This window comes from Rhinolophus hipposideros (genome assembly GCF_964194185.1).
Source record: "Rhinolophus hipposideros genome assembly, chromosome: X".
NCBI classification, from domain to species: Eukaryota; Metazoa; Chordata; class Mammalia; order Chiroptera; family Rhinolophidae; genus Rhinolophus; species Rhinolophus hipposideros.
In genome coordinates, this window is record NC_138046.1 from 120,667,351 (window position 1) to 120,691,797 (window position 24,447).

General features: G+C 39.3%; 1 protein-coding gene across 1 annotated transcript in view; it reads right to left on the bottom strand.

Annotated features, from left to right (window-relative positions):
• The window catches only part of FRMPD4 (FERM and PDZ domain containing 4), a 750,657-nt gene that overhangs the window by 677,826 nt on the left and 48,384 nt on the right, over window positions 1–24,447 (bottom strand). The window lies entirely within an intron of this gene.

Here is a 24,447-nt window from a genome sequence, read left to right on the forward strand (position 1 = left end):
GAATGGAGTTGGACTCTGTTTAGAAAGACAGAGAAGCCCTTTTACTACAACACAGTGCCACACTTTGGCAGACAGCTCCCCAAAGCTTCCATAATTGTGGTCAAGTTTTCCTAAAGTAATTGTATAACCTTGACCTCTATGTTATTTGCACTGCAGGGAGTTCAAAACTAGCCCAAATGACCATCCAATCTCTTTCATCTTTCTTTCCTTTTTACCTGTTACTATCCCTGAACATAATATCTTCTCACATCTCTCAGTTACCAAATAAGCAAATATATGTATAGAGATAAACACATGCAGTATTTGAATTGGGGGAAGGCAAAACAAAGGTTATTATCTATACCAGGAGTTGGCAAACTATGGCCCACAGGCCAAATCAAGCCCACCAGCCGTTTTGTCAATAAAGTTTTATTAGAACACAGCCATACTTATTCCTTCACATATTGTCTATCGTTGCCTTTGCACTACAATTGCAGAGTTGACTAGCTGAGACACAGATTGGAAAGCCTAACATATTCACTACCTGTCCCTTTATAGAAAATGTTTACTGACCCTGTATTAGACTAACAATGAGCCAAAAATAATGCTATTACAACTAAGCAGAATAGTCTCTCTGTAGGGATTCTTGGCAGATTTTATTCGAGGATTACATTTTTACTTCTTTATAACAGCAAAAGTAACTATATTTCTTGAAAAATGACGAAAATTGGTGATTCTTAAAGTCCATTATAGATGTTTAATATTAATTCACAAAAGATAAATGCTTAAGTTCTGGCAGGCATTATCCTGTGTCTTGACGTGTTACATACCTATGAATAAGGCTTGAGACTTTGGTGGGAACATCATGTTACGAATGCAAATTCATGAGATAACACAAAGTAAATGGTTTACAATGCTTTTTCCTGATTTATCCAGTTTGGTGAATACAACAACCCTCTAAGGTGGGAATAGAGAGTATCAGCATTTTAACCATGAAGGAACTGAGTCCCATGAACTTAACAGGTTTGTTTACAATCATGTGGCTAGTGAGTGAAGAAGCTTCACATCCTTAAGATTTCTTGAAATGGATAGATAAAAAAATTACATTTGGAAGTTTAAAAATTCCTTTCTCAGAAGTGGATTGAACAGGTAAGCAAAAAATCAGTAGTGGCTTGGTAAACATTATCAACCCAACTTGATATCATTGTCATTTATAGAACATTGCACCCAACAACAAAAGAATACACATACTTTTAAAATAAGTATAAAACATTCACCAAGGTAGATCATATCCTGAGACATAAAACAAGCCTCAATACATTGCAGATGATTGATTAAAAGTATGTTCTCTGACTATAACTAAACTAACGAGAAATCAATAAGTGAAAGACACTGGGAAAATCTCTCATATATTTAGATATTAGGCAATACAATTTCCAATAGGTCATAGGTTGAAGAAAAAAATCACAAAGGATATTAGGAAATATTTAAAAGAGAATTTATAAAATGAAGATACAATATGTTAAAAATTGTGTGATGAAGCTAAAGCAGTGTTTAGAAGGTGAATTATAGCACTAAATGAATATGTTAGAAAAGAAGATCTCAAATCAGTGTTTTAAGCTTCTACTCAAAAAAACCTGAAAAAGAAAAGCAAATTAAACCCAAAGTAAGCAGGAGGAAAGAAGAAAGCAGAAATCAGTGAAACAGAAAACAGAAAGACAATAAATTAAATGAAACTATTATTGAGAAGATAAATAAAATTGAAAAAAAAATTAGCCAGGCTGATCAAGAAAATAAGGGAATACATATATGTATTAACAATATCAGGAATGAAAAAGGAGACATCACCATAGATCCTACAGACATTACAGGATATTAACAGACTATTATGACTAATGTTATGGCAATAAATTTCAAAACTTAGGTAAATGGACAAATTTCTTGAAAGACACAAACTATCAAAAAGCTCACTCAGAAAGAAATGAAATAACTTTTATCTATTAAAGTAATAGAATTTGTTATTAAAAATCTTGCCCCCAAGAAAATGCCAGACCCACATGGCTTCAATGGTGAATTCCACCTAATATTTAAAAAAGAAATAAGACCAATTATACACAAACTTCTCCAGAAACTAGAAGATTGGGGAATATTTGCAACTAATTTTTTGAGTCTAACATTACTCAGATACCAAAATCAAACAATGATATTACAAGAAAAGAAAATGAGAAACAAATACCCTTTATGAACACAGATAGGAACGTTAGTACATCAAATATAGCAACATAGAAAAAGCTAATGTCATGATCAAGTAGGATTTATTCTAGGAATTCAAGATCTAACATTAAAAAATAAATGTAAAAGCAAGATTTTCAGTTATGCCATAGCAGTAAGCAGCAAATCTCTTCCCAAAGCCCAATTATAGAACTGGACAATTAAAAAAAAAAAAAAACAGCATTTCAAAGCTCTCAGAATAAACCAGAGGCAGACAACAAATTGAGATGTATTTATGAAAAACTGGTGAACTTTGAGTAAAAAAGTGTGTCTGTGACATTCTTGCCTGGAACTGATCACACACACCCCCATCTACTCACCCAGGTTAATCAGCAAAGTAGTGGACTTCATAGTAGTGTGCAGTGGGGCTGGTAGTATAAAACAGCTGCTAGAGGGAGCTGCCTTGAATTGGAGCAGAGGGTGAAAAGCCCATGACCAGTGGTACTGTCAGCAAAAATTACAAATTCAGTAGGAAACCAAAGGGGAGAGTCCATAGCTCTGTTAGCCTGAGGATGTAATGCCACTGGGGGTAAGTGGCAGACCAGCTGGAAAGCCAGAAATGTAACAGGGAGATCCTGTCAATTAGAGAGCCATAAAGGGGCTAGAAATGCTCTCCACACATTCTAGGCTAATTTGGAAGTTGTGTGCAGATACAGGGCTGACCTGAGTGGGCCCAAGCTCTCCACACATCCCTGGATGACTGGGAGGCTGTTTGTACATGCAAGAAAGGCCTAAAAGGACACAGCAAACAATTAAAGACAGAAAACTCCCTAAACTTTGAAAGTGCTTACAGATCCATCAACAGAAAGCAGAATCCTTACTGACATAAATTATTCTAGTACAATTTCTATCTAATCATTGACTGAAAACTAAGCTACACAGACAAAAGGGTGATACATAGGAAGCCAGTTTAAAAATAAAAAGACAAAAAACAGTGGAGACATCAGTCATAAACATGGGTAATGAGGGAGGGGTGGAAGATTCCACATATCGAAGCAAAGTAAGTTACTAAACAAAACCAAAAAGGAAAAATCAGCAAAAACATCCCTAAAAGGAAAAAAAAATGCAGAACCCACAGTTTCTACAATATATTATCTGAAAGATCGAGCTTTCAATCTAGTTTTCAACAACAAAATGAGACAAAGAAACAAGAAAGTATAACCCATACACAGAAAAGCAAGAATATCAAAAAGAAGGACTCTGGGTGCTCAGGTCCAGATGCTGGATTCAGCAAAGACTTCAAAGCAGTTATTATAAATGTGTTCAATGAATTAAGAGAAACCATATTTATTTAAAAATTAAATAAAAATGTAAGGATAATGATTCAAGAAATTGGAAATATCTTGAAATAATAGACACCATATTAAAAATAACTAAATGAAAACTCTGGAGTTGAAAACTACAATAACTGAAACAAAAAATTCACTAGATGGGCTTAGCAGCGGATGTGAGATAACAGATAAAAACATCAGTAAAACAGAGGAAAAAAATGAAAGGAAAATTAGCAGAGACTCAGAGACTTGTGGAATAACATCAAGTGTACAAACTTACATGTGATGGGAGTGCCAGAAGGAGAGGAGAGAGAAAAATTAACAGAAAGTCTATTTGAAGAAATAATTGTTGCAACTTTCCCAAATTTGATAATACACATTAATCTACAGACCCAAAAAGCTCACTAAATCACAAGTAGGATACACACACAGATCTTTACCTAGGCACATCATACTCAAACTGTTAAAAGCCATGGAAAAAGAAAAATCTTGAAAGCAGCAAGAGAAAAACAACTCATTATATACAGTATAAGAACATAATAAAGAGCTGACTTCTTATCATAAATAATGAAAGCCAGAAGGCAGTGAGATGAGATATTTAAAGTGCAAAAAGAAAACTCTCAACCAAGAATTGAAATCCAGCAAAACTAACCTTGAAAATGAAAGGGAACTAACTAAATGCTTTCATTACACATTCTAGGAAAGGCAAGACTATGGGAACAGAATGAAAGCCAGTGTTTGCTAGGATCAGGAGATTTGAGGTGAGGATTAACTGCAAAGGGAACTTTTTGGAATGATACAGATACTCTATATTCTGATTTTGGTCGCTGTTATACAATTGTACACGAAATTTACATATAAAATTAGTGAATTTTATTGTCTGTATGTTATACCTCAATAAAAATTTTTTTTAATGCTATTGCTTTTTCTTTTTTTTTTTAATTTCAACGTGGTAACCGCCCCACCCCAATCTATTACCCTTCTGGCATCATATATATCTATTACAATTCCATTGACTCTATTCTCTATGCTATACTCCATATTCCATGACAATATATATATATATATATATATATATATATATATATATATATATATTAAATTATAGTACACCTGAAGCTGAATAATATTGTATGCCAATAAAACTTTTTTAAAAAAAGATTATCTATTCACAGCAAAAGAAGCCATGGACAAAACAAAGGGGCAACCAACCGAATGGGAGAAGATATTTGCAAACAACTCCTCTGATAAGGGGCTAATATCCAAAAATATAAGGAACCCAAACAACTCAATAACAACAACAACAAAAATAATCTAATTAAAAAATGGGCAGAGGACCTGAATAGACATTTCTGCAAAAAGAACATGCAAATGGCCGATAGACATATGAAAAAATGTTCAACATCACTAACCATCAGACAAATGCAAATAAAAACCACAATGAGATATCACCTCACACCGGTTAGAATGGCTATCATTAACAAGACAAATAATAACAAGTGTTGGAGAGGCTGTGGAGAAAAAGGAACCCTCATACACTGTTGGTGGGAATGCAGACTGGTGCAGCCCTTATGGAAGGCAGTGTGGAGGTTCCTCAAAAAATTACAAATAGAATTACCATATGACCCAGAAAACCTTCTCCTGAGTATATACCAAAAAAATCTGAAAACATTTATTTATCTGCAAAGATATATGTGCTCCGATGTTCATTGAAGCTTTATTTATGGTGGCCAAGACATGGAAAAAACCAAAGTGCCTTTGATAGATGATTGGATAAAGAAAATGTGGTATATATACACAATGAAATAGTATTAGGCCATAAGAAAAGTTGAAATAGAGCCATGTGCGACAACATGGATGGATCTTGAGATTATGTTAAGTGAAACAATCAGACAGAAAAAGTCGAGAACCATATGACTTCACTGATATGTGGGATATAAAACTGAAAGTAACAAAGGAATAAGACAAACAAATAAAGAAACAAAAAACTCAGACACAGACAACAGTTCAGTGGTTACCAGAGGGTAAGGGGGCTGGGAGGATAGTAGAAAAGGGTAAAGGGGGTCAAATGCACGTTGATAGAAGGAGAACTGACTCTGGGTGGTGAACACACAATGTGATATATAGATGATGTATTACAGAATTGTACACCTGAAACCTGGGTAATTTTACTAACCATTGTCACCCCAATAAATTTTAATTAAAAAACAAATATTATCTTCTGTTCAGAAGCTTTCTCTGTGCCCACAAAAGGAGTCCATAATCTCAGGTTTTGCTCCAATAACTTTTAGTTGCTACCTCTGTTGTTACACTTGACTCACTGTACAAAATTATCTATTTAAAGCCAATCTTTCCAACTTGTTTCTAAGACCCTTTGGGGTTAAGAGCACATGTTATCAATCTTAACATTCTGAATATGTAGCACAGAATCTACTGAATAGTAGGCATTGAAATATAAGTGTTCTAGAACTACAGTCCAAGCGTGAGCTGATTCAGGGCTCTTTCTAGTAGACAAAGCTTGTTTGTACAAAGTGAAGTATGTAGATGATTTGCCTGAAGAATACAACAGAAACTGAATCAATAAAGAATGTTTCTTACTAACGAATACAATTATTAACAATGTAAAAAATATATTTTATTATCTCAAAATAAGATAGGGAGTTCCTGGTTTGATACCTTGGATCAACAAACTCACCAATGTCTAAGGATCATTTTTATCTTTCCACTTTGCCATCCTCAGCATTTTGCCTTAGTTTGTAATCTCATGGTTTCGAGATAGATGGATGCTGCAAATCCAGGTATCACATCTTCTCACCACATTCAAGGCTGAAAGAAGGGGAAAAGTGCAGTACAGAGGACATGTCCTTCCCAACTGTCTCTTTTGCTGACAGTAAAATCTCTCCTGGTTATCCCTCAGCAGTCTTACCCTTATGGCTCATTGACCAAAAGTCACGTGACCACCTAATTTGCAAGAGGGGCTGGAAATGGGAGTATTTGTCCAAGGGAAATGAATTATCATGCATTTGTTTAGACCACTGGTTTAAGACTTGTCCCCAACGGTTGTACCCATTGCAACCTAAATAGAGTTCCTGGTGGCTAGGAAAAAAGGAAATGCTATTATGGATACAACTAACTTTGTCTACCACAGAAAATAGAAAAAAAAAACCCACCATCTTACTATTTGAGGATATTTCCATTATCACCCAAAATAGATTTATTCTCTACAGGTCAATAATACTGTTGTGTCTTTAAAAATAAACCTATTATAAAAACTCAAGAGCTATGGGGACAAGGTCAAGACTTCAGAGTCCTAACATTCAAGTGACACCAGCAATCAAAGATCAATAATGACTGCCCTAGTATGGTCACTGTTGATATTCCAAAAAGGTGGCTGATGAGTACTGACTTCCCATGGGTCTTGGAGGTCAAGGCTGATGCAGTGAATTCTGACTTGCTTCCTGAGAAGGGTGAAAGTGAGGACCAAGACAGGAAGCTCAATATCAGTTTCACCTAATTGTGTAAAACCACTTGACTCGATGTTGGTAGGACAAAATTGAGTGTTCATAAAATCCAAACCAAGCTCTTTCTTTCCTTGAAGCCAACATTCTAAGTGTTCCATGCCCTTCAACCAAAAAGGTCGAGGATCAACAGGATTTGATGAAAGAAACGTACACCCTCCTTAGTCTCGAGCTTAGTGGCCAAGTCTCTCCTCAATTACTTGTGTTCAGTGAGTAAGGCAGCACTTTATGAAATCTAACTTTCATGATGGAGAGCTCTGTCTGGTTTTTCTTGAAGTAGACACTGTACAAAATAAAAATGACAATGATTTAAACAAGATGATAATTATTTGTACCCACCCATTTGAAACAGAGGAGATAAATGTGACCATTTGAAAATAAATTGATAATGCACCCACAATATCCTGATGTTTCACTTAATATTCTCAAAATTAGATTCAAAGCAGCAGGACATGTTAAAATACCAATAGTACAAGATTTAAAATAATAGATATTTAAAAGGACAAACAAGAGGGCTACAAAGAGAAATTTCTATAGTTTTGGCTAGAGAACATAGAATCTAAATTTACAACTCTGATTCAAGTATTGGGTTTCTGGTAAAATTTAATGACTTTTAAATTTGTAATTTAAAAATGTCTTAACTTCAAACAAGAAAGCATGGAATTTAAAAGATGGAACTTGAACAAAATGGAATTGTGATTTGGGTTTAAATTGGAGAAGAGGAATTAGCATTGTGAAGAACCAAGAATGGGTTTCCATATGGTTTAATAATCAGCCTCATTATTTGAGAGCTACCCTGAATATTTTGATGTTCTGAGTCAAGAAATTTACACCACATATAAGTGTGGTTTGCTTTAATTTCTTCTTCAACCAAAGTTTTATTCAATTTTTCTACAATAAGAGTGTTATACTAGCATAAATTTAAAATTTGAAAATATTATAGTTTAGAAAACTAGGACAATTTATTCCATTTTGGAGTTGAAAGTCTATGCTCAATACTGACGTATAAACACCCACCACTGATCTTTTCCAGCATTTATCATTTACTAGAAAGCTTTGGATAATGTCCAGTGGTAGGCTAGACTAGTAATCATGCTCAAAGACTGGAAACGAAATAAAAAATGGCAGCCGTCCCCTGATCAACACTACTTCATTCTTCCAAATCCTGTCTTCCTCAGTTTCCTTTCTATGGGCCTCCAAGGACATCCCGCCTTTCAACTACATTCTTCCAGTTATTCAGGTCAAAAACCTTGGAATTATACTTGACCCAGTATTTATTCCATCACCAAATCCTGTTAGTCCTACATTTAAAACATACCCAAAAGGTACCCATCTCTCACGAGTTCCACAGCCAGCCCAGTGGTGCCAGGTTCCCTCATCACTCCCCTCGATTGCTGTAATAATGTCCTAACCAGCCTTCTGGTCCTCACCTTTGCTTTTTACTCAGTAATTCATTTTCCTTCTGGGAATTCTACGTCATAGTGAGTGTAAGAGGGAGGTAAGAGGCCACCGCTATTTGCATTCCGGTTCTATTCTAAGAGATGATTTCCCATGTCAAGTGTGAGCAGCCACAGAGCAGATCCCTAGTAATTCTATTTTTCTGAGGTGAGCGTTAAATAACAAATCTCACTGAAAGGCAATTTAATAATCTGTCAAATTATCATACCTTTCATATAGGATTGCCTACAATTGGATGAAAAAGCAAAAGAGAAACCAGCAACTCGGCTCCTAATAGACCTGAAAAACCTCATCTAACCCAAACTGTTCAGAAGCCTGGCCCCTGAATCACTAAGAGTATTTTTCCAAAGACCAGGCATTTGGATAATTCTTTAATACCCAACACTTTTGTATTATTGTGGGGTTGTGGTAATAGCAGAAAATGATTCAGGGAGGAATGATGTTATACTGATGGTGAATAACAAATGGATGGAAAAGAAGAAATACTGTCCATTTGGAATTGTGCTCCCTATTGTTGCTACAAAATGACCCAGTAGCCAACACAAAAATTCTTTTACATTATAGTCCACTTAAGAGAATGTGCACTTACGTTCAAAACTCCACATAAAAATGAAAGTATTATTGGGTAATTCAGTGACCATGGCTAAATAATCATTAACATATTATATTATCTATCATTTAAACCTTAATCCTTAGCTCTCATGAGAAGAAGAGAAAGATGTCAATGGGTGACAATAAAGAACAAAAACAAATACATAAAAGGGGAGCGTGACAGCACAAAGTGTCAGCTGAAAAGAAAGTCAGCATCTCTCCTGAGTCACAGCAAGTGAAAATAAGATTAGTATTGATGTCAGGTTTTAGTCTACAATCAACTCTTCAGCCATTTTCTTCTGTACTAACAAATTATTCTGCAACATCTCTCTTTTTACAGTCACCAGCCACATCCTGAGAGGAAGCAAGCGCATTCTCAATTACCCGCGTGCATTTTAGGCATGAAAAATCAGGATGCCACAGAGAGGAATGTGAACATATTGCCATGGGCTGCTCCCATCACACAAAATCCTCTACCAATTTATAGCTCCGACTTCCTGTATTCTTCAATACCTCTTCAAATTTACTTTGATGGAAAAGCCATTTTGTAGTTTTTATGAAACTATTGTGCAAACATCAGTCTGTCTTTAAGAAATTAGACGTTATGCTCACTGCACAGTGGAGGGTTTGTCAAACCTTTAAACCCTTACTCAGACACCCAAATCAGTGTTTCCATCTCAAAGGCAACTCCACCTTTCCACCTACTTGGATTCCAACCTTGGAGATATCCTTCACTCACTGGTACTCTCACAGTCTATGCCAAATTGGTCAGGAAATCCTGTCAGCTTTACTTCCAAACTATTTCCAGAATCTGGCTTCTTCTTCCTACCCCCAAAGCTTCCATTTTCTGTGCCTCTCCCAGAGTCTCTCACCTGGATAAGTGATGGCACATCTCTGAGGCTCCTCTCAGGTAAGGCCGATGCTGCCTGTGTAAGGACCACACTGGGGTAGGAAAGTTCTGGAGTGTTTCAAATTGAAGGATATTTGCGAGGATGGGAGAGACTGCAAAAGAGGAGGGTATCTCTGGCTGTGAGTAATAGGGTATGGAGTGGTCTACATACAGCACATGAGAGAAGGGAACAGACCAAGCGAGTGGAGTCACCTGCCTGCTGACCCCCTTTACTTTCACCTTTGTCCCCTAAAGTCTATTCTCAACACAGCAGTCAGGCTGTACCACTCCCTGCTCAAAGTAACTGGTTCTCTATCTCAGCGTTCTCCATCTGGACCTATCACCATGCAATCTCCCCTCTTACTGCCCCCTCCACTCCCCCCACACACACCACTCCGTCACAAGGGCCTCTTCCTTTTTGTGTGAGCCTTAGACCGCTTCTTCCCGACACTTTCTGACTGCTTGCTTGTTCTTTGCCTAGAATGTTCTGTCCCATTATCTGCATGGGCTAAATCCCTCGCTCCCATCAGAACTTGATGCAAATGTCATCTTCCCAGGAAGGCCTACCCCGAGCAACCAATTCTTCAATGAGCCCTCACCTGTCCCTGTCACCCTCCTATTGTTCCACAACTTCTTATCTCCTACCCTGTTCTAGTTTTCCCACAGCACGTATATCCAACATTCCATTCAATTTACATATTTATGATGTTAATCAGTTACTGCCTGTCTTCTGTACATTCATATACATATACACAAGGAGAGAATAGTACAATGAGGGCCACGTACCCAACAACTAGCTCCAACAATTACCAACACAGGGCCACTCTCGTGTTAGCTATACCGCCGCCCATTTCCCCCAGCAGACGATTGTCAAGCTAGTTCCAGGAATATCATTTATTTGTATCAGTATTATCTCTAAAATATAAGGGCCACGATCACCCCTAACAAATTTAGGCAACCCTACCATCTTCACCCACCCCAGCCCCAGGAAACCAGAGATCTCATTTCTGTCCCTTTAGGTCAGTTTCGCTTGTTCTGGAATTTCATGTAAATGAAATCGTACCATATGTACTCTTTTGTGCCTGGCTTCTTTTGCTCAACATAATGCTTTTGAAATTCATCCATGTTTCATGGCACATTTTAAAGTAGAAAACTGAAACGGTCATTGTCAAGGTTTTTGAGGAAAGCAGGGTGAGGTGAACGTGAAGTTACATCCAGCTTAACTCAGATACTGAATTTAGCAGCTTCCAAACCTCCAACCACAAGACTGCGTTAAATCCTCACTAATCAAAGTGTGGTCTGTTCCAGGGACCAGCAGCATCAGCATGCCCCGGGAACTTGCTAGAAATGCAGAATCCCAGAACTACTGAATGGGCATCTGCATTTTAACAAGATGCCCAGGCGACTGGGGGGCACCTTCTAGTTGGAGAAGTGCCTGTTTAAATACTCTGAGGGGAAGAGTTCATTAGCCCAGTCCTGGGCCACACATTGTTGTGTCGGGCTCAGCCGGAGCGGATTTCACTGCTGCTGGTCAGTTGATACAAACTAAGCAAGGATACTTAATATCACCTTGGCCTCTTTACAAACACTAGTTTGGCACTAGGGGGTGGAAAGATACGGAAGGAACACTGCAGGAAAAAGCAACTACCGTGTTTCCCGAAAAGAAGACCGGGTCTTATATTCGTTTTTGCTCCAAAACACACATGAGGGCTTATGTTCAGGGGATGTCATCCTGAAAAATCACGCTAGGACTCCTTTTTCGGTCAGGTCTTATTTTCTGGGAAACATGGTAGTATAATCAAGTTTGAATTCCCTTCTTAAAAATACATATGCCTCCGAGATTTAGGGAAGCTAACTGAATTACCTAAATTACCGTGGCCTAAAGAGCTCAAGAAGGGTGTCTGAATTACACAGGGGAAATCATTCAGAACTCAATGGTTAGAAGCCTGAAATTGAGAAATCACATCCAAGAGCACCAATAAAGGACAGTTCCTTTAAAGGGAAGGATCCTTGAACTCGCATATTCATCTAAAGCAAAAAGGTAACTTAATTAGAGGGGATGAAAAAATACTAGAAAAAGCTTCCAGGTGCCAATCTAAATGGTGACTTCTGAAATGGCTATAAAATCTCGGGATGCTCACACCACTCCGTCAAAATCACACACTAACCCAGGTGTAGGAAAAAAACCTATGTGAGGTGGAGCTCTCCCTATTATGGTTGAGAGGCTTCTAGAACAAGGCGCACAGGCCCTGGGTAGGCATGAATGGAAGAATAAAAGCAGAAGATGTTTCCCATCTTAACAAAGTAAAATGAACCTACACACTGCAACAGTTATCTTCCCATCCATTGGGCTCTGCAATATTACCCTCAGCAGCATGATACGCCTGTTTTCTTCTCCTAAAACTGCCTAATTTTTAAGTTCAGAAAAATCTGTGTTGATTTTAATAAGGTCATGCTTGTTACATCGGATGAACCCAAGGCTCTTTGTCTTAATTTCTTTCTCCCCCTTGACCAACTGCTCCCTGATCTCCAGGGAGGTGATTGGATCTGTTATTTATTCTTCCTTCCTAACAGTTTTCAGTAATGCTCTAAAAATTTGATCTTGGAACCTCCTGCAACAACCCTGCACTACCCTCCAGTCTATTCCAGTGGATCTCAACTGAGGGCGATTTTGTCCCCCCGGGCACACTTCGCAATATCTTGACATTTTTTATTGTTACAACAACTCGGGGGGGGGAGTGCTACTTCCATTTAGTGTACGCTGCTAAACATTGTACAACATACAGGATAGCCCCACGAAGGAGAATCATCTGGTACCAAATATTAGTGCTGTTGTTAAGAAACTGTGCTCTGCCATCATTGTGCTCTGCACAAACAAGTGCAAGTGTCTATGATCTTGTCCAAAACAACCATCAGAGAATCTCTCTGGTCCTTTGAGTTCAACTCTCTGGACTGTAGTTGAGCCCAGCCGGCGGCCACATCCAGAGCCATCACAGAGTTACATGCCCTACCTCACCGAAGTCACTGAGGGTAGTACCTCGCGCAGTTAGCTCTAAGTGTGATTATTGATCTTACCAAAGGGGTAAAAGTTTTAGTCAAAGATTCCCATACAAAAGTGCTGTGCATGTAATGCATTTGGATGAGGTCAAATCTCAATTTCAACTTTACATTAGATTATATTATAGACAAAACATATTTTCATCCCTAGCCAAAAACAGGTTATTTGTCACCAAAGTATCATAGATAACTTGACAGGCAGGAAGAAATCTTAAGAACTCAGGGAAAACCTTTAAGAACTCAAGGAAAAAAATATATACAAAAGAAAACGCAAGCTCAAGTACCATATACGAAAGAGTTCCTAATAGTGGTGCTCTTCAGAATCAGAAGCAACTTGAAACTTCTAAAAAGTAAATATACTCATGACCAGGATTCCTCAAGATGGTCAAGGTCATAGCAAACAAGGAAAGACAGAGAAACTGTCACAGACCCGGAAAAGACTAGGGAGATATGACAATTAAATACAATGTGGTATCCTGGATGGGATCCGTGAACAGAAAAAGGAATGGTAGAGAAACTAGTGAAACCTAAATAAAGTCTGGAGTTTGAGAGAAATATTCCAATGCATCATGGAAATGTAAGATGTTAACAGTGGGAAGAATTGGGTGAAGCCAACATGGGAGTCATCTGGGCTATCTTTGCAACTTTTTTGTAAATCTGAAATTATGCTAAAATAAAAAGGGTTATTTAATAACATAGTAAACAAAGAAACTTAGATGGACCTCCAGATATTTTGCTCAAAATTCTGAGTTCCAGACACGTGTATCTTGAGAAAACTCTCATTGATTCTGAAGCAAACCCGAGTTGATTAAGACCCATCTCCGGCTTCATTTCTGAAATAAAATATTCTATTCCCAATTACTGCTATAAAATCATCCCTTCAGGAAAAAACACAGGAGACCCAAGGGACGAGAGAGCAACCTATGCCCAGGATCCTTACTGGGCTCCCAGGCTCTGACCAAAAGCAGCAGATCCCTAGGAGATGCAAGATTAGTCCGCTTTCATTCTTTGCCCTTTAATTGTGAAAAGTCCCCTCATCACCATGGTAGAACTTAATTATTGAATACAGCAACTCCATTCTCTGCACAGCAGATGTTTATGTACTGATTCTGGCCCCTGGTTGTATCGTAGTGCATGTGTCCTTTTACTCATCCAGTCTTCCTTCCAACAAACGTGAGAGCTAAGGAGCAGGTGGCTGTTAGAGCCTCAAGGCCTCCAACAGGCCGAGATGGAGGGGAGTACCACTCCTGTAGAGCGCCCATTCACCCTAGGAGGACTGGGGAAGGACTGTCTCAGAGGCGGAGCTTGGTTTGATTTCCAACAAAAGCAAGCAGTGTTGAAAGACCATCTTTAGAGCAGGAAGGCTATACAATTTCACTTGGCGAAGACCAGGTGACTCTTTTCTGCTCTGCTGTGAGCGTGAAAGCAATTTACTAAATATGCTGTGAGGCAGGATCTTAACACCACAGCCAAAAAAGAAACAAGAAAGATGGAGGGGGGAATGGAGGGAGGGATGGAGGGAAGGATGGAGAGAGGGATGGAGGGGGGGAGAGGGAAAGGCAGTGGGGAGGGGGAAAGTGGAGAGGGAGGGGGAAGAGAGGGAGAGAGAGAGAAAGAGAGAGAGAGAGAGGAGAGGGAAAAGAGGGAATAGAGAGAGTTACCTAGCTCCAGAGAAAAAAAAGGCAGCATCATCTCTGACAAACTGAACAGCATCTGAAAAATCTGTCTATCCCCATATATACCCCTCCTATATGTATATACACACATACAATCACACATATACACACATGCACACACATATTAAGTGTTCAACCCACTACATCTAAAGCCATGGAGTTCTCTGATGAAGCATAAAAATAACTGCTCAGGTATTAGAGAATTTGTTCATTCATTAAATACTGAGTACCTATTATGTGCCAGGAACCATTCTGGGAGTTGGGGATGTAACAGTAGATAAGACAAAGTTACTGCCTTCACAAAAACTTTAACAGTACTGAATAACATTTATAAAATATGTATTAAACGCCAGTTAGTGGGCTATGTAATCCCTTTAGATGTATTTTATCCCTTAGTCCTCACAACTACCGTATGAGGAGACAAATTACTTCCAATTTCCAGATGAGAACCCTGAAGCTTATCAAGTAATTTACACAAAGAAAGGAAGGGCTAGCACATAGGTTTTAATCCAGAGAGGGTAACTGCAGCACCTGAGCCAGCTAATATTGCACATTCAGTGTCCGATGTCAACTGTTCACCTATCTGATGCTGGCATAAAGTGCTGACCAGACCGAAGCAAACAGAAATATCGCTGTCCCTACTCCGATGTGGAAGGATTCTGGAGGTTTGCTTGGCCTCTCTTCCCACAGCTTCTGGGTCTGGGAAGAGGAATGCCCTTGCTTGCACTTGCTCTCCATTCTTCATTCCTTCCTTTCTCACGGGAACAATGAGGAAGGAATTGCCTTTGCACCCCACGCACAGCTGTCGGAAGGAATCTCTGGCTGGCGCCAAGCTCCCGCAGAAGCAGAAATCCAGGAGCCCTTCCCAGCTCCTGGCCTTGGCTCGCCCACTTTTGGATGAGCTTTGTCCACATGCCACCTTGTGGGGACAGAGCCCCAGAAAGCAGTTTCCAGGCTCTCGGCCTCACATAGAAAGGTGCTGGCTCAGGTAGTAAGTGGCCATCAGCTGTGGCTAGTTGGCCGTCAGCTGTAACCAGTGAGCCATTGGCCACTAATATAACTGCCATGGCTACGCTAGCAGAAAATGGGGACTAGCAAGAAGATGGTGGCTGGGCTGGCAAGAGTGGATTGCAGAGAGGCGGATGCCGCCAGCGAGAATATAGTGATATGACTCCCCTACTTATGGCTCCGTGGGTGTTCCTTTTTGGCCTCACCATGTCCTGCGTTCTTATGTGGGGAGCAGGAGCAGAGGCCCCGCAGGCCGACCTGCATGACACACCTGTTATGTGCAGCTCAAGGTCTGGCATTGGCTCCCCCAGTCAGACCTCATACAGTGCTCTCTGCTCCAGGTGGAGATCAAGGAGCAGAGGGAAGGCATATCTAAAAGGAAAAGTGGAGGAAATGCTGGACTGCAATCTAACCAACAGCCCTTGGACACCCCGCAAGAGGCAGCTGCTCAACCGGCAAGGCCTGTGTCAGGCAGCTGTGTGCCCAGGAACGGGGAGCAGCACACATACGGCAGCGCAGGGCCATGCCATCTGTCATATATCCATGTCAGCCTCTTCACTTTAGGCAAGGTGGGAGTAGGAGGCGTCAGGGAAGAAGCGACAGTTCACCAAGCCAGACACATACTCCCCTCTAACCATCTCTTCCTCTAAACATTTAGATGCATTCACAGCCACCAAACAGCAGTTGCCGGCGTACATAGTCCCATAATTAAGAGCATGGAATTTGGAGTCAGAGAACCCTAGGCTTGAATTCTGGTCCATGTACAAGTGTAGGGTTCTCAGCATCAGTTTCCTCTTTTTGTCAAATGGAAATTATAATAAGTACCTCACAGCGAACAAGGTGAAAGGATGGAGAAGCACAAATTGCCACTTGTAAAAACAGTCACGGGATGTAAAGTACAGCACAGAGAATATACTCAGTCATATTATAATGACTATGTATGGTGTTACATTGGGTACTAGACTTATTGGGGTGATCACTTCGCAAGTTATATAAATGTGTAATCACTGCGTTGCACATCTGAAACCAATATATTGTATGTCAACTATAATTAAAAAACATTTCAAAAAATTGTCAAAAATTACCCCTCAAGATTGTTGGGAGGCTTAAATTCAATAATAACTGTCAAGAGCTAAGGGCAGTACTTTAAAAGAAAAACATAAGTAAACAAAACCTTTTCTGCACTGAGTCAAATCTCTGGCTGTAAAACAATCTTTCACCGGTGGTAAGTCTTCTGTCTCAGTCTGGGAAATAAAAAGAGCACTAGAGCTTCTCAGCACACTTTAATACACATTCAGAGCCCCTGGGGATAGTGCACAAAGGCCAACTATGGTTCAGTAGGTGTGGAGTAAGGCCTGAGACTCTGCATTTCTGATGAGCTCCCAGTGATGAGGAGGCCATTGGTCCAGGGACACTGTGTAGCAAGGGTCTAGGAAGCCAGCTGTGGTACTCTGGACAAAACATCTCATTTCTCTAGGCTTCAGCTTTCTCAGATGCAAAATTTTAAAAGTTTGCCTAAATAATGTCATAGTCTTTCCATGCTATCATGCTGTGATAGATTATCTGAAAAATGGCTGCCAACAGTTCCTCCTACCCTACCTACCCTTCTGCAATGTGACTTTACCGCTCCCCCCATCAACAGGTGAAGTCCCTCTCTTCAAATCTGGCTTGAGCAGTCTTTGGGCTAGGAGAACATAGCAGAAATAAAGCTGTGTGACTTCAGGCCTAGGCCTCAGGAAGCCTGGCAGCTTTCCTTTTTGCATTTTTAGGACCCAACTGCCATGTACAGAAGCTCGGGCTAAACTGAATGAGGAGAGGGAGAGGGGCCAGCCGGCTCCCAGCTCTAGGCACTGCAGCTAGGGGGCCAGACATGTGAACATAGCCAACTTGGAAGTTCTAGTCCCAGCGTACCTCTTAGCTTTAAGCAGCTACACAAGTGACCCCAGCTGAGAGCTCATGCAGCAGATGAACCACCCTGCTAATCCCAATCCACAAATCTCTGTTGTTCAAAGCACTGTGTTTTGGGGTAGTTTGTTACCTAGCAATTGATAACTGATACTAATGGTCTACTCACATAGAAGATAATAGAAATTTCAAAAGCCACAATGCTTGGAAGGACTATAAAGAAATAGGCCTATCAACTGAAGGGCAGACTATATGCCAAGAGCTGACTTTACGTTTAGAAAGTTCTTAAAGATGTCTCTTCTGAATCCAATTCAACTTAATAAGTATTTAATCAACTACTGGGTAACGGGGGGAAAGTTGGAGACATAATTCCAAGAAATTTGTAATATAGTAGGGAATACTGGTATATTTACAAAGAAAACAATTAGAAAGTATGCATCAATTAATATGCATATATTTGAGAATGAAAATATATTTTTTAAGATTTTATTGGGGAAGGGGAACAGGACTTTATTGGGGAATTTTTTTTCCAAGTCAAGTTGTTGTCCCTTCAATCTTAGTTGTGGAGGGCACAGCTCAGCTCCAGGTCCAGTTGCCATTGCTAGTTGCAGGGGGCGCAGGCCCACCATCCCTTGCAGGACTCGAGGAATTGAACCGGCAACCTTGTGGTTGAGAGCCCACTGGCCCACGTGGGAATCGAACCGGAAGCCTTTGGCATTAGGAACACGGAGCTCCAACCGCTTGAGCCACCAGGCCAGCCCGAGAATGAAAATATTTTAACACCAACAATAAAATTCTGTGGACACTTAGAAGTTCAGTCAGTGTTTTCTGGGGTTATCAGAGAACAGTTCAGCACAGGAAGAACAACTTAAACCTAGGTAAATGGAGGAGTGAAAAGAGCCATGTAATACCTGAGAAATAGTGTTCAAATTTGCTACACAAAAATGAAAAAGTCAGCCCCATGGACAAATAGAAAGCTCTCAAAGTCATTTATACAGAGAACGACAATTTTAAATAGACCTTTAAAATTCTTATTTGCTATGGCACATGGTATATGTAATGCCACTAAATTAGTAAATTGTGGGGTTTCAAGAATATTATAGAATATACGCTACAGAAATAGAAATAAAAGAATTTCAGAGACGTAATACAGGTAAAAATTGTGAAGATATAATGTGAAAGCCAAAAGCTATGACACAGACCTTTGAAGGTGAAAAGTGTACACAAAATAAAATGGGGAAATAAACATCAAGTATTTGATGTCTGCAGTGGTCAGCTTCAGCCCTCATTCACGTCCCAGTTATAATGTGCTTCATTTTGGAAAATATTTTCTATTAAGTGGTTGCCATTGGTAATGTGAGCACTCAGAATTAAAAAATTGCAATAACATTCCAAATAAATGAGTCTGATGTTTAAGAATAAGAAGTGAGCAAAATAAAATTATACTTATTTTTATAATACTCTTTATAAGCACTTTCTGTAAGGAAATTTATGCACTTACAAATCATGTTTTAACTGTACGGGATAATAAACAAGTCAATCCATTTTCTTAGAACAGGAAATTAATCTTGTAGGCACCCTCTCAAAACTCCATTTATCTATGTTATTTTGCTACCTCTTTCTCCATGAAAACCCAAGGGGAAAGAACATAATCCTGATATATTTGGTAATGTAAGACCTCAGAATAGTACCCGTATTAGACGCAAGTTCTAGCCCCAAATCATAGTCAAGTGTTTAAATATTCACAAAGAGACAAAAGACTGGCTTAGTAATGGTATAATGTTACCGTCCCACTAACACATAGATCAGTGCCAGGTACACAGTTAGCACTCGATAATCATTACATGAACAAAGGTCAATGCATGCAAGCTTTCTCAAGGAGAGCCTTGCATAGAGGAAGTAAGAAAATATTTTGTTCAACCTCTTATATTTAAATCTTCCTTTGAAAATTCCCTCATTTATTCATTTAATAATGAAGTTAAAAGGCCAATATTGAAAAAGTTACGTTACAATAACTTGTAATTGGAATAAAGGGATATTTGTTGAGTACATATACCCTGGTGGGAAAAAAAAAGAGATAATAAACTAATAAATGTCCAAAAATGCTAGATGATTGCAAGTACTCTGAAGAAAATTAAAGCTGCGTCAGGAGGAGAAAAGCAGGGAGCAGGAACAATTTTGGGGTTAGGTATTCAGGAAAAGTCTCTCCAAGAAGACAGCTGAGCAGAAACATGATAGAACCTTCCAGAGAAAAAGTACAATAAGCACAAAAATTCTGAGTCAGACAGTTGATATTAAGATACAATTATCAGGTAACAAAAATAATATTAAAAGCAGATACATCAAATAAGCAAAAAAAAATAAACAAAAAAAATGAAGATGTGATTATTAGAACTGACTTTGTGTGTGCATGTTTCCTGCTTTGGGGGTTTGAAATCTGTGTTGGAAAGGGAAGATGGTATCCCCCAGGCAACTATATTAAAGACAGACAACTTCCAACCCATTAGCTGCAGTCCCCTGGGAGGATTGTGTTCAACCCTGTCAGCAATGATCTATAATCCAGGATAACCATCTCTACCTGAGAGTGGGCTTTCAAAGGGCAAAGCAGAGAATTCGTCCCAGAAGGGTCCTTTAAGGGCTTGTTGAATTGCCTGGGGAAAGACCTCCTGACATCTCTGTTTGCTTTTCAAAGCACTGAGTTTGCCTGTGCCTTGTAATCAGGGGAAAAAAAAAACAACAACAACAAAAAAAAACCTAAATCGATCTCCACTCTGTAATTCCAACATGTTTCCCAGCTGTTTTCTTCTAGAAATCCACTTACTGAGACAGTAGAAGACTCCCTAATAGTCACCTAAAAAACCTTCAGAAAATAGGGGTGCATATTGGAGGGAAATTATGAATGGAAAGCACAAATTGGTGGGGTTTGAAACATTGATTACTACTGGATACACTTTCTTGATTTGTGTGGGAAGAGCTGAGAAGCTTACAAAAATGATTCCTGGAGGGCACGTGCATCCCCGCCGAATAAAGCACTCTAAGCTGGGCCTCTCCCAGGGCACCTTGGTTTTATAAGTATTTGGACATAAGTTCATCCCAGCCACTGAAAATATAGAAGGAATAATCGATTGCATAAATGAGCCTTATAAGATTTTGCTTTATTTGAGTATATATTGAACTCGAAGCTTTGAAATAATAGCTTTTGTGTAGTTCATTTAATAAAGTATGTTGAATAGAGACAATGTATTGGGAAGCACTTCTAAGCCTTTTTTTTTTTTTTGAGGGGTGAGACATATGCCTCTTTGCACTTTCAAGCCCAGACAGCTCTACGCAGTGCTCATCTACTAGGGGTCATTATATGAGATGCCCTTTACACTTCAAAAGTGTCCAAATCATAGTTCAGTAAGCCCCTAAAATATCAGCTCCATGAGACTCTGTTCACTGTTGGATTCTTCAGGACCTAAAAGAGTGTCCAGTAGGCAGGTAGGTACGGGATAAGATTTCCTGAATGAATTCATGATGAATGAATGGATGAATGAATGAAAAGATCTTCCTAGGAGAGTCTTCCATTAGTGCTACACATGTTACAAGAATGTTCTCCTGCATTAGACAGTTAAGACCAAACCCAGTACCTCTTCCCATTATCTCATCCCTCCGGCCTCCTCTCTTATCAAATTGCCCTCTCTGCTGCCTCACCCCATCCACCCCTACAGATGCTCAAACCTACCATCGCAAAACAAAGTGTTGCTTTATTATACAGGCTCTCTATAAGTCTGTTCTGTCTCGCGTCTCCAGTCCCATCTCAGACTTTGTACTCCTATAATCGTGAATACCCCTGAGCTCCCAACTCACACCCCACTCATTTCCTCCTCTGTGCCTTTCTCAGGCAACAAATGTCTTTCTTGGAGTGCCCTCTCACTCCCTTGGAGAAGCCCTCTTCTGCCCAGCCAGCTCCTTCTTACCCTTTAATTCCCAAAGCCTTTCCTGGTACCACACCCTTCCTCCCCAGCAACCAGGCAAAGTATACTTCCTCTGCACTCCCATAATACCCCCAAACTTTTGACATTTTGATACACATACAAAATGTTTGAGGGTAAATGGACAAGGCTGTGCTTGGTCATAAGCAACGGGCCTGCGTGTTAGGGGGCCACAGTCCTTATACAGCAACCTCTGGGTCCACCTGTAACCCAGTCAAGGCATACCAGTAAGGCATGTCATGCTGGTTGGAAGCTCTTCTCTCAGCATGTCACAATCACTACATTCACCCCACTGTATTATAATTATCTCTCACTGCACCTGTGAACTCAAGGGCATGAACCTTTTTTTCTCATTTTTCATGTTTTAAATTACCACACAATAAAATTAACTTCTGATATACATTTTCATAAATGTTATCACATGTAGATTCCTATAACCATGTCCACAATTGGGACACAGAAAGCTTCCATCACATTAGATACTAGCATACCCTACCCCCAACCCTAGCATTCGTTCTACATCGATCTGTTGTCACAATAGTTTTGTCTTTTGGAGAATGTCATATAAATGGAATTACATAGTTTGTAACCTTTTGAGACTTGCTTCTTTCACTCAGCATAATGCCTTTGATATTTGTCCAAATTGTTGCCTATGTCAATAGTCTGTTCCTTTTTATTGCTGAGTAGTATTTCACTGTGAAGATTTAACACTCTTTATCCATTCATCCATTGAAGGATTAATTGGGCTATTTCCAATTTGGGGCAATTTTGAATGCAGCTGCTATAAACATTTGTGAAAGGGTTTTCTGTGAGCGTGAGTTTCCATTTCTCTACGGTAAATACCCAGGAGTGGGATCATATGGGTTTTATGGCAAATGTATATTTAGCTTAATGAGAAACTACCAAACGGTCTCCAAAGCGGCTTTATAGCATTTTGCTGGCAATGTATGAGCGTTCCAGTTGTTCCACATCCTCGCTAGCACTTAGCATTTTTCATTTTTGCCATTCTAGTAGGTGTGATGTGGTATGTCATTGCAGCCTTGACTTTTATCTTTGTACCCCAGCGCTTAGCACATTGGTATGCTCTCAATAAATATTTTGTTGAACTGAAATAAACTCATCCCATTTTTAAGTCCTGTTTTAAAATTCACTAATGTTTTCATTGCACTTTCTACCAAGCTTTGTGTTTAAAACCAAAGAAAATGCATAGAAGTATAAACTCTCTCTTACCTTCCTGTACTCACTCTTTCTCCCAAGTCCTAAATAATTCATTTTTCCTACTACAAAATAGATATAACAATATAACCTAGAACTTTCATTCAAACTTAAATTGTACTTGAAGGTTTGCAAACAAGATTGCTTTTGAAAGCCTTTGCTATCTGTGCTATTGACTGGTACTAACAATTAAGCCTCACCATCAGTAATTAGATCATTGGATGAGACCAGCACTGTGCTAGGGAGCTGTTCCTACAGTAACTCACTTACCCCCCAACCCCACGAGCTAGGTGTCATCCTCCTGTCACCGACCTGAGGACTAAGGTTTCATGGAGCTGACAAACTTGCCCAAAGGCATACAGCCAATTAGCAAAAGCACACCCAAGTCAGGCTGGTTCAGAAACCACAGTCCTAAGATTCTGTGAGGCTGCTCCACTGGGCAAAGAAATCAGTTACTCTTTAATCAACAGCAAAAACAACAAAAAGACCTCAAGTCACTTTAATTCTGAAGGGTTATAAAACCTCAGGAAAGTGAACCATTGTCCTCTTCATATCAGTCAAATCAGCAATGAGGCACATGAATGAGGGGTGCCGGCCCCCAGGCTGGACAGCTGGCTCAGCCTGATTACAGAACAGACTAAGGACTTGAGAGCTGACTCCTGTGAAGGCAGCAGCACAAATGGGACTCAGCAGAACAAACTGGACCAACATCACTTATTGCTCTACGAAAATTATCCCCATCCATTACATTTTGAACCACATTTACTAGTTCTATACTTGACTCTCCAATGGAGACATAGGCTGAAGTTATAATAATGGTTGCTTTTGATGTTGAGTTGTAAAAATAAAACAGCATTTTATGTGAAAAAATAAAAATGATATACTACCTGAATCATCTACTGACTAAGCACATTCAGGGATAACATACAACTTGCATCTTTAGAGAGACCTATTTAGCACTAATTCTAATCAAACAAGACACACTAGAGTTTTTACCGGATACGTGTAGTTAAAACTATGGCCAACAAACTATCAAACTGGAATTCAGTGATTTGGCTTTCACGTTTTGATTTAAAATATTTCTTGTCTTTTATTTCCTACTTTTTACCAAACCCGTAAACAATATGCTTAAATGAACTTGTAGCTGAATTTATTTCTTTTCATGTTATTGACAAGGCAAGCAAAAGACACAAATCCCAGGATCCAAAGTCTTAAGTGGTCACTTTCCTTGGCCCAAATATTCAATTATTTCATCCTTCAAGTATGAAATCAGGGGGGAAATGTGTGCACTAAAAATAAAAGGTATGCGATAAAACTATGTCACAAGCAAACCGTCATTTGGGGGACTCACAGTTCAAATTCCAAAATGTCAGACTGTTTTGTGGGTTTTAATCCCATACAATGCCAACATCGATTTCTATTTCTAAATTTTCCTTACAATGAACTACATAACAGAAAGAGTTTTCATCTGCATGCACACAAACTCTCCAAACTGTTTTAAAACAAATAGTGCCACCAAGTGATTACTGTCGTGGAAAATTATGACAACTCTAAAAAATATTTAGCTCAAAGTCCCAAGCAGTAGAAGTCAAGGGTGTTGAGTTTTATCCATTTGGAGAGCTCCTAACCTGTGGC